Source organism: Prinia subflava, chromosome 9 (assembly GCF_021018805.1).
Source record: "Prinia subflava isolate CZ2003 ecotype Zambia chromosome 9, Cam_Psub_1.2, whole genome shotgun sequence".
Taxonomy (NCBI): Eukaryota; Metazoa; Chordata; class Aves; order Passeriformes; family Cisticolidae; genus Prinia; species Prinia subflava.
In genome coordinates, this window is record NC_086255.1 from 7,721,062 (window position 1) to 7,736,376 (window position 15,315).

Here is a 15,315-nt window from a genome sequence, read left to right on the forward strand (position 1 = left end):
AGGGATGCTTTAAACAGGAATTTCACCCCAAATCCTGGAAAGTTCAGGTTTCAGAATCACTTGAATGAACTACATCAGTCATGTTTTCAGAAAAATAAGTGTATTGTCATTCAGTTTATCATAACAGTTGCTTGTTTTTTAAGATGCATTTCAAGACAGGGCTATTGGTTTTCTTGAAGTGTACATAAAATATATGTAGCATTCAGGTTTAGTCCTTTTATTTTTTCCTGTCCCCTCCCCCAGCTGATATTCAGTTAGTTGGATTCCCTGTGTTATGTGGGGTTGTACCTGAGGAATACTCTAAATTCAGTTTTAGCATTTTGCACCATGAAAGTTGTCGTTTACCTGCAAAAAAATTAAAACAAGCCTGTCATTTTTGGGGAGGAAAAAATTGGAGGAAAAAAGCTTCATAGAAAAGCAGGAGAAGTTGACAATAAATGGTTGAAAATCTGAAGAAGACTTGTGTTTAAATTGCTTCCTTTCCCCCTTCCCACCAAGTTTAATGCATTATTAAAAATGGCTATTTATATTTATGTTGGATATAAATATTTTTTTCCTGTCCACAGAGATAATGGACTAAACTAAATGCTCTCTTTAATTTTGGAGTGCAATTACTGATATTTCATATCTCATGGCTGCAGAGGGAGAAAGGATATTATCTGATAAATATTTTGATTTTATACATTATTTATACATTACTTTCAAATCATTTCCCCAACAATTTTTTAACTCTTTTGTTTCTGCCTTAATTTTTTTTCCTATTTTTTGGTGGGGGTTTTTGGTTACTTTATTTATTTTTTTGGTTGTTTTGGTTGTTTTTTCTTTTTTCCCTCCTCTGCTTTAGTCAGAAGGTCAGGATATATCGCTGTAAATGTCACTCTCTACAGTGAATCTTGCAAAATGCAGTCAGTACAATACAGCTGGTGCCCTCCCTTCCAGCCACTGCTGGAACTGTGCTTTGAACAGGCTGAAAATGCAGTTCAGTCCAGTGTCATTTCCTAGACATGTTAAGTAGGCACTGGAGGGGCTGGTTTCAGCTAGAAAAATGCAACTCCAATTCACTGAATTGCAAAACGGTTGGTAACAGTTTTTAGCAAATTAGCATGCTTCATTATGCTCATATTGTAGAATGATTTCAGTGTCTGCCTGGTTAGTTCATACACAAAAAAAATCCTGAGGCCAGGGTGTTTTCTGCTGACACCAAACGGCGCTTCCTAAATTGTGTCTGACTGATACCACATTTTCATGTCTCTGTGTACTTATCTATTTCCAATTATGAGCCCTTATTATCTAGTTACTAAGCTAAATTATTATCACTGTGCTGCACCCAAGGGCAACTTTCTCTCTTCTTATCCTTTAACAGATAGAAAGTTTGCATGTGCATATGTGTGTCTGGTTATTAATTCCCTCCAGCAATTTAAAGCCCATATTGAATAATCTGCATTCTTGCTGTTTCTATGTTGAGGTCTATGTGTGGGTTGGGAGGCTGCTAGCCAGGTTTCTGTGTGTTACAAGTGTTGTAGCTTCATTTTTTTCCCCCGTTGGCTCACATAAACTGAGGATTTGGCCCTGATTCTTGATTTCTTGAGCAGTTGATGAGATGGCAGCCCTGGCATTCAAGTGCTAGTCCGTGACAGCATATTGGTAATCAGCTTTGTACCCGATGAGATCTTGGGCAGGATCATCCATGGGCAAACCTATGAAAGTGGATTAGTAGCTGTTCATGCCATGCTTCTGCATGCTTGGAAGGATAAAAGGAGAAAATATGAAGGGTTGAAGATTTTTTTGGATTGAAGAAAGGGGCACAGAGATTTAATGATTTCTGTTCTTCATGTACTGATTCTGCTGAAGGGAAGGTGCTGGCACCTACTGGGTACCTATTTGCAGTGAGCTTGATCACGTTCCCATGTTCTCACAACTTCTCTGTAGGTGTTCACTGGTGCTGGCATTCCCAGGAAGCCACACAGAAGCTGCAGGTCATCAAAATACTAACCATATCTCCAATATCATTTGGCCCATGGTCTGGTTCGATCTTGCTGAGAGATTTTGTTCTCTGTTGTTTTTTCTTCATACTTTTGATAAAGCCTGACAGCAATACTCCTTCAGGTTTTGACTGAGAGGACTGGTTTTATGCTTCAACCTTCTCTTCCATTTGCCAATCCTAAGAGCTGCGAGCCCCCAAAGGATCTTTTAGTCTTTGTAGTTGTAATGTAACTGCTTTAGATGGGCCTTCCCTTGAGGAGTATGCAAATGTTACCTGTCTGCTAACCTAAATGTGTTCCCTCTTGGGAACTTTGTCTCTCCAGTGCTCTGGTTATTTGCAGTCCTAACATTAATTCGCTGTGTTAATCAGGAAAATGTTGAGTAATGGGATTTGGGCCCTAACACTGCCTCAGTGTCATGGTCATTGATGAAATATAGTCTTGATTTGAACTCATGACTTTGGAACTTTTTAACCCCAGGTGACCTGGGAAAGTCTCCAAGTTTGTTGCTTTTAGAGCACATGACAAGATTATGCAATCACACATTGGCAGGGGGAGGATTGGGGAGTTAATTTTCTTTTTGCTTCAGTTTACTTAGTTTCAAATTTGGTTTTGCTTGGCAGTTTAATTTTAGGGCTGGACATTCGGGGCTTTTTTTTTTTTTTTTTTTATTAAGGGCATGTGCTGCCTTGTACAAACCACAGAAAAGGCATTCTGTAAATATGCATAGTAGTATATGTTTAAAAAAAATACACTTGTAGTTAAAGTACTAAACAATAGAAAGGTTTTGTGTTAGAGGCTCTTAAGGTGACCTTGGGCAGGTAATTTGATCTCTCCTTGTGTTAATCTGTAAAATGAGGATAAGAACATTCCTCTTGTCTGCCTTGATTATTTGAACTAGAGGTCTTTGGAGCAGCGTTTCTTTTACCTTGCTTCACAGCCGTGACAAGGCAGTTTTAGTGCTGGGATTTCACTACTTCTTGTACAAAAAAAAAATAAAGACTATCCAGGGCTATGTTATAAACATCTTATTACATTTAAAAGGCAATGCAGTTATAAAGGAATCATGTTTCTATTGGCACATGTATGGTATTACTTTTCTGTACTTTCTCTTTCTAAATTTATTTTTAATATTAAGTTTCAAATTGCAGTTCTGGCGTGCAGCATTGATCCTGAGAGAAACAAAAATAACCAAGGAGATGCCAGCTCAGGCACTGCATGTTTACTGGAGGTTTTAATTCTTTTTTTTGAATAGCACTTAGTTCACATGAGGGTACAAATACTCATATCCAAAGAGTTGGACAAGCACAGTGTGCAGTGCTGCCATGCCTGACCACTTCCCATGTTTCCTAGTAGTGGAATTCCATACATTCTTTGCATCCCAGCTGTCTGTAGAAGCCAGCTCTCTGAAGATACAACTGCAGATATTTTATACTGAGAAAAGGGAGAACTTTTGCTATTGATCTCACTGGAGGGGAGAGCTTAGAGGGTTTAGTCATCAAATTTGAGACCACAGAGTTCATGGGTTCAGGTGGTGGTAGAGGCAACTCTTCCTCCAACTGAAACAGTGAGTGGTGTGAGCCAAAAAACCACCAATTTTGAAAAAGGGAGGTTCAATCAATTTCATTTTCTCAAAATTAACAAAGTTCCAATTGCTGATTCTGAAGATAAAAACAAGCAAACACATGCTCAGAGAACAACACCTCATTCTCTCTGGACAGTTCTCCTTTTCCTTGCTGGTCTCCAGTCCATGTCACTCATTATCCTCAGTACCTTTGGTGAGGTGTGGGTGGGGCAGGACACTGGTACCAGGCCATTGCTGCTCCTTCCATTGTGTAGCTCCTTTTTCCTTACTCAGTTATTTCCACGTGAGTTCCTCTCGTGGCCGCAGTCCTTTTGGAGTTGTACTTCCCCCCAAGTCTCCTGGCCCATGCTTGGGGCAGCTGCTTTGCCTCAGCATTTCTCCTGCCTCAGGATCATTTTTGTTTCTCTCCTCCCCATGCTTTGGTGTCTTTTCCTGGCATTGTCTCCTGTATCTCACAGAATCCAGAGTGGGTCAGGCTGGGAGAGGCCACAGGGGCTCATCTGCTCCAACCTCCTGCTCAAGCAGGGTCATTCCAGAGCACAGGGCACAGGAGTGTGCCTGGATGGTTCCTGAATGTCTCCAGTGAGGGAGACTCCACAACTTCTCTGGGCAATCTGTGCCAGTGCACAGTGAAACGCTCTGGTCTCTCTCTCGTGTCTCCGGCCTTTTGTCCTTTCAATGTTCACTGCCTGTTCCTGTGTCTGTTTTTGCAGAGGTTCTCTGTGCTCCTCTGGTTCTGTCATTTTTGCCATTTTCTGAACTGGATGTCCCAACAGTGACCAGCACAATCCCATCCTTGCCCACCTCCTACACAAGTCACCACTGCAGCACCATCACTACCAAAGCCCTGCTGGTTATGGTGAATACAATTGAATATATGGTTTCTTTCCTTGGATGATAATTCAAAGGATGATAATTCAAAAGGCAACATTTCTATAGATAGAGTCTTGACACAGTAAAATTGTTTAAAAATACATTAAGCTAGGGCAAAAAATATTTTTCCAAATGGGAGATAGGAATCTTGGTAGGAAAGAATTTACAAGTTAGGAGGGTAATTTGGCCTGCTACTGTAGGAGAGTCAATTATTTTTGTAGAAAAATTAATGGATACCAGGGGAAAAGACTAAGTTCCTCTTATCAAAATGTCTTGTGCCCTTTGGGTAGGAGAAGCCACAGAATAGGATTTTTTTTTCCTGAGGGCAATCCATAACTAATTTAAAAAGGATTATTTATAACAAAGTTGGTTTTCCACCTGGAGGACAGTCAGTATCCCCAAAAGAATGATTAATCCTGGCCTTCATTGAGCCTGGATAACTTTCAGGCTCACTAGGGATCTGTCTAAGGAGAACACTTAGGCACTGTCTTAAGCCTGTTCTGTTCAGCAGAGTGTCTTGTTGAGTCTAATTGAATCACTGGGAATTAAAGCTAAGTAAGTGCTTCAGTATTGCCCCAAAGTTGGACCCAATTTTTAGAGACTGTGTGATGTTTTTGAAAAAAAAAATCATGTATTTTATTAATGGTGGTCATTTTGTGTTGTAAGAGACAGTGTGAGAAATAATTCTGGATTTTATATGCTCTGATGATAAAGTGATATAAACCCAGAAATGATAGAAGCCTTGTGTCAATCAATTGTGTACATGATCTGTTGTTAATACCAGCTGTTCAGAAGTGAAATGTTGTTTGCTCTTTGCTTGTTGCTTCAAGAGAATAACAGGCAAGGTTCTATAAACACTGTCAACAGGGTGGGTAACTCCCCAGTTCCCACTGCTGTTACTACCACTTCAACATCACATATGTCAGCATAATTGACATGGCAGTATTGTGGAACTTTGTTTTAGTTCAAGATCTGCTTCAGAAGCAGTGTCTTAAAATTATATCAAATTAAAGAAGTGATCCAAATAGAAATGTAGCCTTGCAGAAGACTGAGTGTTATTTTTTATTACTGCTGGATTGAGTCAATGAATTACTTGTTTGTTCAAAGAAGCAGTTGCATTTGTATTTTCTCCAAAGGCATCTCAAAACAGAATTTGAGGGACTTAAGGGTGATAACTTGCTATCCAGCAGTGAAGGTAGCCAGAGGAACAGGCTGTGTTCAGGAGCACTATATTGTCAGTGCTTTCCCTGTGATAGTGCATTTGCCATATAATGTTAACACTTGATGGCCTTTAGGAGCACAGTTATTGATTGTTGAAATAATATACCTCAGAAACTGACTTCTATGCTGCAATAATTTTAGGGTCTGGGTGCCAACACGGGCAATTAAGCACAGGACAGGGCCTCTGACGTGTCTGGTTTATCAGCTCTGGACATGGCAAACCATCCTGGGCATCAGGAACCCTGTGAAGACTCATGCTGTTCATGAATGTGGCTGTCTAGTTTTAGTTTGAGGCTATGTAGCTCAATCCTTAGAAATGCCAGAAGTGAGGGGGGCACTGAATGATGGGCATTTACAAGATCCTTGATTGAAGGAGGGTTTCTAAGTACGGGGCACAGAGCTTCTGGTTTAAAGGGGTTGGCTGAGGACAGGTCTCTGTGAGAGTCGTGAAAAAACCCTTGGGGAGATTCCTGTTGGTACCAGAGAGTAGACTTTACTACAGATTCTGTTTTGAAAGCTTATGCAGGTCAGTGCTCATCCTCAGATAATCTCAGGGTGAACAGTGGGAGAGCTGATTATTAAAATCAGCATTTTTATATTGTCTTACTTCAGAAGGAAATTTAATTCATTTTACCACATGGAATACTCATGCAGCCTCTAAAAACGATGCATAGGGGAACTGTGATGAGTTTGTTGCCAGAATCCCCACGTGGGATGCTGTTTGGGTAGCTGAGAGGCCTGATAGACATTTGAGTGCTATTATGGGTAACCACCACTCATCAGTAAGGCAGAATTTCCATGCTGTCTGGAAAAAGCAACTGTTTTTTCTGCTAACTTCAGCAATTTGCTTTCATGTAGCCTTGAGGATCCTTAAGGATTTGCACTGAATAATTTGACACTTCTGTTTATTCATTGTTGTGAGTAAGGTTTAGATACTGGACTTGATGATCCTTGTGGGTCCTTTCCACCTCAGACTATTCTGTGATTTTTTTTTTTTTTTAAGATAGAGACATCAAGTGATGTGTATGAGATGGTTGCTCAGATTATGCTGAGCAGCTCTTGAATTTCTAATTACTTCTGTCCTGTGTTAGAAGAAAATCACTCTTTTGAAATAGTGAATGATCCTCTTGTGTATATCAGATGTGTTGAAGGCATAACTCAATTTTTTTTGCCACTTACGAGGCTTATAACAGTGACTACATGTCAGAGACTTGCAGATGTTGGGTGTGAGAAGCAAGTGTTTAGCATGATCTTCCAGCCCTTCAGCAAGGAGTTTCGAAGGGTGAGTTGATTATCTTGAAATACTGTCCCTCAGTAAGCTGGTTGTGAAACCAAGTGCAGAGAACCTCTGTGGATGTGATGAAGATCAAGAAGGGCATTCCCAAAACATCAAATTAGAGAGTCTGGATTCACTGTCTCTTTATTACCCAATTTTCATGGTGATCTGTCTTGTGAAAAACTACTCTGTACTAATGTAGAAACATGGCAGAATAAATTCACTTTGTGCTTCTCCCCTTTGGCTTGCTAACCACTAATCAGCAATCCATCTGTTAACAATCATGGTGAGTAATGCAGGAATGCAGGTTTTGATTCAAAGACTGGCTTGGCTTAGTCAACATTTGTTTGATCATCATCTGTTTCTCAGCATGTCTTAGTTTGCTGCATACTTCATTGCAAGATTAGTGACTTTTCATTACTGGAAGTAGTTTTAAAACTTCCCATTGCTTTTTCTGTTAGAGCTTAAAACAACTCCTGACCATACTCAGTTAAGAAGCTGTTGTTGACTCTTCTTTGAAAGGATTATATTTTTTCTTAAGCAAATATAAATGTAATAATTTTGTCAAGTCCTTTTGTTCCTGCTAAGTATAGATGATGCTCTAGAATGTGCTTTTATTCACCTGCCAAGTGATTCAAGGCAAACATGTGTGGACAGACATGCAGAAGCTCCTCCTTGCTGCTGTTTTAGAGACTGACAAACTCTTCTAAACAGGCTCTGATGCCTCTGTGTGGAGAAGAGCACCAGGAGAGCTGCTGCAGTTTCACTGGGCTGCAGAGCTGAGCTAGCACTGAGGTGTGTTTCTATCTGACAAGTGCAGAAAGCCCTCAGGCTCCTGGTGGCTCCAAAGCACGAGTGGGACATCCCAAGGTTCCTGTTCAGCCACAAGGGCCCGCCCAGTCACATCCACGCTTTGTCACTGAGAAACAGTGAAAATTGTACACTAAAGCTGTGGACTGTCAGAATCTGTGGGGAAATCCCCAGATAAGGAGATAATCCCTACATAAACACAACCAAATTTTCTGTATCTCTCAATCACTATCAAAGGCTTGGAAAACTGGATCCACCAAACATTTCTTTTAACCATCACAGTTACATTGTTTTATTTTGTGTATGTTGTAGAAGGTGATCTTTTTTCAGATAGGATCAAGCAGGTGCTGGTGTTAAATATTTCACTTAATATTGAACCATTCATATGCATAAATCTTTATAGGGCTGAGGCCTTAGGCCTTGATCTTATATGCTGTTCTGTGGGGAATTAATTGCAGTATCAAAGCTTGAGCCAGCAGAAGAGGCATGGGAGGAGGATAGAAAACAGCAGGAAAAATACAGAGAAAATAAGCATCTTTGTACTTGTGTTCTGCAACTTTGAAACTAATGTGATTTGTTTTTCTGTGCTGTATTTTTAAAGGTCATTATTTGCTCGCCTTTTTTGTCTGTGTGGCATGCCACATATTTGTCTGTGTGGCACAAAGCTTTTTATTTTTATTTGTAAATAACATAAGAGTTGTCTCTCACTGATTTCAAGTTACAATTGTTAAAATTTGGGGTTATTGCCTGGCACATATCTCTAAATCTTTGTATTTCATTCTTTTAGTTGCATTAGCTCTATCCATGGATTATGTATACCTCAAAATAGGAAGGTATTTAAATACTGATTTCCTTACTCAAAAATAATGTATGTTTCATCTCCTATTTTTAAAATTAGCTTTCTGGTATTGCAATCTTCACATCCTATTTTCACACAATAAGTTTGATATCCTTGCTTACAACATTTTCTCAATTTTTCTTTTTTTTTTTTTTAGGAGCTACCCTAACTTATCATTCTAATTTATCTAGTTAAACTTGTGTCTTTATAAGCTATTTTTCCTTTTAAAAAATCCGTTTTTGAGGAAGCAACGCACCTGATTTCTAGACTGGATATGTGCCATGTCTTCTGTGTAGAATTTTTTGAAAATCTTTTAGTTGCTGCAGAAGCTGGTGAGAGATGTGGAGGATGGGTGGAGGGAATGGATACCAGTCTGTTCATTACTGTCCTGTAGTCAGCCCCACATCTGGCCATGAGATGCTGTTTTGAGGACAGATAGCACTGGTGTATTTTATTGTAGCTGAAGAACTGACACTGAGAAGCACTGGTTGTGATCAGAAGGGAATAGGACATGTAAGAAAAGTGCCAGTTTTTCTTAGGTCTCCTCTTTGTTAAACAAGCAGAGAGTCAGACCAGAGACAGAGGACTGGGGGATTGGCAGTAATTCTTTCTGGATCTAAACCAGAGCAGACTTGGACTGTGCTGTCCCTCTTTACATGACTTTCTGTCCTAATCCTTCTTCCCTGTGCTGCCCTACTTGCTGAGCTGTATCTTCCACCCCACCAACACCCCCAAAAAAGGAGTGTGAGGTAAAATGGGGTGTTGGGGGTGTCTGGAGCCTTGTGCCACTGGGTGCACTGGTCAGCCCCTTGTGCTCACTCTCATGTGGGTGTGAGTGCCACACCTCACCATGATCAGGGCACTGACTTCTGCAGAAAGAGCTGATTCACTGCCATGGCCCTGTTGGCATCTGCTGTTTTCAGCAGCAGACGAATTGTGGGGGGCAAATGATAATACTTTATGGAAAATGTGAGAAAACATTTCAAAACTGTGGCAAAAAGCTACCAAGTTTAAGATTTTTTTTCCCCTGCCTTGTTTTAAAAATAGCTACTCTGGATATCTATAGACAGCACAAATAGTTTTGAGACAAATTGGCACACTGTAGGAGTGATACAGATAAATTTGCAGGAATACAGAGCTTTATAATGATTCTTCAGATCTGATTTGAAAGGCAGTAGTATGAGCTAGCTACAGTCTAGGATTTTCCCTTAGGCTTTCTCATACTTGTGTAGGCAAGCAGCTCACCAGTATCTCTTCATGGGAGTGCCTCCTTCCAGGATTTCCTGGAATTCCTGAAGATTCCTGTCAGATACCTGTGGCTAATGACTGCAGTAATATCTTTATCAGTCCCTGGCAGCTGGGAGGTTTGATTTCCGTCTCTGACACTGCTTGGTCACCTTACCTGATAGGATTCTTACAGATTTGAGATTCAAGAACTGAGTCTGCAGATAAGCAAAATGACACTGCATTTTTCACCCCTTCTTTTAAATGGGTATTTGAGTACCTCCTCGAGCCTCCACCGTGCTGGGCTTTTACAAAAGAACTCCTTGGAGACTGTATGGGCTATAGACAGACAGGGGTTACAGACAGTTATCTCTGAAAGAAACACAAAGGATGGGGGAAAATTACTTCTCCTCTCTTTGCAATAGAGCATGCAGAAGAAGTGATAAGGCAGATTCCATTCTTGAACTTGATTCTCTGGTGTCTCTCCAGCATCTTTTAGCTCAGAACATATTTTTCCCCAGCTTATGCACAGTGCCCACCTGCCTCCCTCTGTCCTGTCCTGAGCAAGGAACTACCCAGCTGCATTAACAGTGGAGCTGCTTGGCAGCATCAAACAATCAAGGAATTTTATTTTTAAACCTTCAAGTTTTGAACTGCAAATCCTTAAATTAGTTTAAGAAATTGTAGCCTCCAAGGCCATATCAGGTAATACAGAGAAGGAGGGCAGAGAGAAGGTTGTCTGTAGAAAGCTTTGGTTGCATTTATTGCTGTGGCAATCTCAAGCACAGTGCTTTACTTTTATTCCTGAAAGCAGAAAGGAGTGAAGAAATTTTAAAACAGGCTAGCAGAAAATTTGGAGTAGTTTCACACTGTTACATCTGTGCTTTATTTTTCCTCCTTAATAGTTCAGTCTTCAGCCAAGAAAACGCAGCAGCTGAAAATCAGCATTTCAGAGAGTGTGCTGCCTGTGTCAGGCCACCCTTAAGATATAAAGGGCAAAGCTGTGACATTCTGAGGATGCCTTTGTCTGTGCTGCAGTGTGCACAGCCTGTTCTCTGTGCTGAGCACCAGGGCCCAGAGACTGTGGAGCTACAAGTCACAGAGATTCTGAATCCTGCCATACAGCTTGAAGTTACACAACAGGGGTAGAGTTGACTGAGCATAGTTTCAGGTTTATTTGTGAATGTATCAATACAAATGGAAAAATGATAAAAATTCACTTTTAGAAGAGCAGTAGCCCATATCACCTTCTTTAAATTTAGCGGAATCTCTTTTTTTTTACTGCAGTTTTGAGTAGAACTGAACTAAAAATATTTTGTTGTGACTCCACCTTGCAGTGTTCCCGTAGCCAGGTGTTTCCCAGAAGCTTTTCTGACTTCCAGCTGAAAGCCAAAGTACTTCTTGGCTTGCAGCAGATACATGGAGTCTTGCCAACAAGAATCTGCAGCTAAGAATCCCTTAGCCTGAGCCTTTGATTTCCTAACAGTTCCATGTTCAGGGAGAGAATCATCAACAAAGAAAGCTGCAGTATTTACTTTCATTGCTTTCTTTATTTCTTTATTCAACTGCAAACTCTTCAGGTAGTTGATGTAATTTCCATTTCAGAAAGGTTTGTTACGAATACTGAGGTCTAATTTCTAGCTGATGCAACAAAAAAGAATTGTTTTTAAACCCTCAGACAATGATCTGCTCCACAGAAAACACCTCAACAGAACAGTTTTCAACTTTGCACAGTGAATTAAGTCTTTAATTTTGCTCAGAAAATGCCTTTGGTTTCTCATATGAACATTGGGTTGTGGTCTTTTCTATCTCCCTAAGTTTTTAATTATTTCTTTGCAGGTCTGGGATTATTTTGAGATGTTTAGATAAAATGCAATAACAAGTACTCTCAAGCTGTTAGAGTTGCTTTGAATTTACATCCATATAGTGCAGTTGCAAAAAGTAATGAAATCAATGTTTCTTGATTCACAAGGAAACATAAGGAATGACAAAAATAATGTCAGCACAAAGCAACACTCCAGTGACAGAGACTGTTTTCCTCATAGATGAAGGTGCTATTGATTTTTTTCTATTAATTTTATTTCTCCCTGACTTAAATTATGTAATCCAGACTTCCCAGTTTTCCCAGTCAGTGTATTTGTTACTCTGGGTAAATTGGATATTTAATGAGACATTGACTTGTCTTATTTGAAACCTAAATGAGTTTAATAAAGCATTAATTATTCATTGATTATTCATTTAAGCTGGTCTTGAAAGCAGGAGTAGAAGGCTCAACCAAGCTTTTCTTGTTTGTATGTCTCTGACCAGAGATTTTATTCATGAATTAAAAAAAAAAAGAAAAAAAAAAAAAAAAAAGGGAAAAAGAAAAGAAAAGAAAAGAAAAGAAAAGAAAAGAAAAGAAAAGAAAAGAAAAGAAAAGAAAAGAAAAGAAAAGAAAAGAAAAGAAAAGAAAAGAAAAGAAAAGAAAAGAAAAGAAAAGAAAAGAAAAGAAAAGAAAAAAAAGTCTTATACAGAAGCACCCCTGCACCTTGTCATGCTGGTTGGGCTGAGCTGGGATGTGACAGGCCCTGTGTGGAGCCAGGTGTCAGTACACATGCTTGGACTGGAACTGGCAGATATTTAACCTGTGTTTGTGTTACACACCTGTGCTGTGCCTGGACACTTTGTGGTGTGAAGACAATTGTGAGCCCTGGTCCTGAATCAAAAACAGGACTGACTGTCTTAGTGTGACTGTTCCCACCCCAGTCCCTGGGAACCTTGTCATGGGATTTATTCTCACAGCAGGCTGAGGTTAACAGTGCTGTTGTGCCTGGTTTACAGTCCCAGACACTGAAGACACAGAGAAACGAAAACATTCAGATAATAAATTTTAGGCTGGGCCCAGGCTCAGTGACTCAGCTGAATTTAACCATATGGCTTTATTCCTTTAGGGTTAGGGGAGCCAAAGAGCTCAGAGCCCAGATATCTCTTGTTGAGCAGGGGTTGGAATCTGGGTTATCCAGATTCTAAATTAATGTCACTGATTGTGCTGTCTGGAGTCTGTTGTAATTGTCTTAGACATGATCTAGAGTTGCCTTATTACATCGTGTGCAGTCTGTGATGCCTGAGAAGATATCCTGGAGTTGATGTGGGGAGGGTTGGTGCAGGCAGAGCCTGAAATATGGACTCCCTCAAGGTGTGAAATCCCTGCAAGGAGATGAACCCAGCTCCTGACTCAGACCTTTTCAGACCCAGAGCAGCTTAAAACTGACAGGTCCAGTGAGCTGTCTGGACTTCAGTCAGAAACATTTCAATAAGCTGCTTGTAAAGGTATTTCTCTTTCCTTTTCTTTAATTCCTTGTTCTGTCCTCATGGTAACTATGAAAGGTCACCTGTGCCACTGAAAAGCCTTGTGTGTATTGCATATATCCAAAGGAAAAAAGCTTACAAGCAATTCCTTACAGGAGGGTGAAAGTCAATTACTCCGTTTTGACCTACAATGCCAAATGGAGGCCAGTAAGACAAGCACCATAATTAGCTTCACTTAAGAGATCAGCCTGGAAATAGCAACTAACAGTATTTGTATTCATTTAAATGGCTTTAAAGGCAGAACTGGAGAGAAGCTGCATCATTGGACCAGCCTTGGAAACAGTTATTTACTCTCCTGTAAAGAGCAGAGGCTTGTGTTTCAGATCAATATCTGAAGGTCTGGAACCTGGTGTGCAGAATGTCAGGGTGTCCTACACATGCGAGCTGGAATAAACAGAATGTTGCAGGTACAGATTTCACATTGCGCTGTATAAATCTTAGGGAGCATTTTCTCAAATTCTTTATCCATTTCCTCTTGTGAGCAACTTTAAAATCCACACTGTGAACTTCAGCTTGCATCAGGCCCATAGCAGGCTGTCTGGATCTTAGAGGGAATTTTGCTTATAATAATTTAATTTGTTAGCAATCTTCTCTATCTTTGTTTTTTATCCTTTCTTCATTTCCTTCTTTCTTTCCTTCTTTCTTTCTGTTTTTCCAGTTGCCAGTGAATAGTTTTGTTTGTAAGAATAATAACCTCAACTCCAGAAACAATATTGCACTGCAGATTATTAGATGAGGTTCACTCAAGGTAAGGCATTCAGTGAGCTTTTATTTCACTGGAGCTGCTAATTGAAATACTGGTTGGCATTACCAGCTGAATTTTGTTCACTGAATAAATGCTCAGGGGAAATAGTGTAAGTGAGGCTACCAAAGAAGGAGGTATTAAATACTTCGAGCTTGAGTAGAGGAATTTGGCCATTTTCTTTGAAGTTTGGGGTGGGAGATGAGAGTGGTGATAGGAAGAGAATAACAGTTACCCTATTAGTTTGGCTGGATGTGTATAACAGAAATTGCTTAGAATATTTGTTATTCTCTATTCTTGATGCTGTTGCTCTCCTAATTTGTATTTATGTAATGCAAAATGATAGAACCATTTTTTCAGTGAGGCACTTATAAAGGAGAATAATATAAAAAGACTTCATGAAACAATGGGGCTTTGCCCCTAGAAATCCATTGAAGAAGGAGATGAATCTGGTGCAGTAAATATGAACAGAACAAGGTGTCTGTTGTATTGCTGCATAAGCAGTAACCTGAAAAACAGCAGAGTCCTGGCTGGGGTGATGTCAGGAACTGATCAGGAAAGGAAAAGATCTCGAGAAAACTCAGAGATAAAATAATGAAGATGTTTCCCAGTGACAGTGAGAGTGATGTATCAGCACTCAGTCCTTTGCAGGCCGGGAAAAGTAGGACAGGGATGGTAAAAAGACAGAGGCATGGGTAGAGGTATATTTTCTCTGAAATGTTCTGATGAGCACAACTAGTTTGAGAACAATATTAAAAGGAGGAAAGCTTTCTACTGCTAGAATGGGATGTGGGAGGGAGAATTGAAGGAACATAGGTTTGTTTGGGAACATTCTGGGTAATACTTTCCACTTCAAACAGTTCAGTTGAGATTAAATCTTGCTCCAGCTTACACCCGTGCACTTCTGTTAGGGCCTCAAGCTGCCACATCTGAAGAGAAAGTTAAACATGTTTTACAGAAGCCAAATGTGGAGCAATTAAACTTTTATTGTGGCAGTGAAATCCACAAACTTTTCCTGTTCTTATCCAAGCTCTGCTATGGGTGGTTGGGTAACTGATTTCCACTACCTGGAATTGTGTCTGCCTGACAATATTGCAAAAAACGTGGGTAGTTTCTGCCTACTCATAGTATCTCTAATTTGCATGTAGAGTAATTTCTGCTAGAATTGATGGCAGTACAGACAAATAATATCGGCTTCTTTCCTCTTCAGGAGTGTTTTGCCTTCATTAGGTATCTGCTGTAGCAAAAAAAGAGATGTTTGTAGTTTATTTTTAGTGTAGTCATTTGCATACAGACAATCTGGTTCATCTGGTTTCCCAGAACTTGATTTGGAATTGCTTTCCTTCAATCCTTTTTTCTTGAATAACATTCTTTCTTGGATTACATTCTTTCTTGGATTAAATTAGCTTAGTTTTT

At 39.9% G+C, this 15,315-nt stretch overlaps 1 protein-coding gene across 12 annotated transcripts in view; it reads left to right on the plus strand.

The window, feature by feature from the left end:
• The window catches only part of ABLIM1 (actin binding LIM protein 1), a 187,534-nt gene that overhangs the window by 73,041 nt on the left and 99,178 nt on the right, over positions 1–15,315 (plus strand). The window lies entirely within an intron of this gene.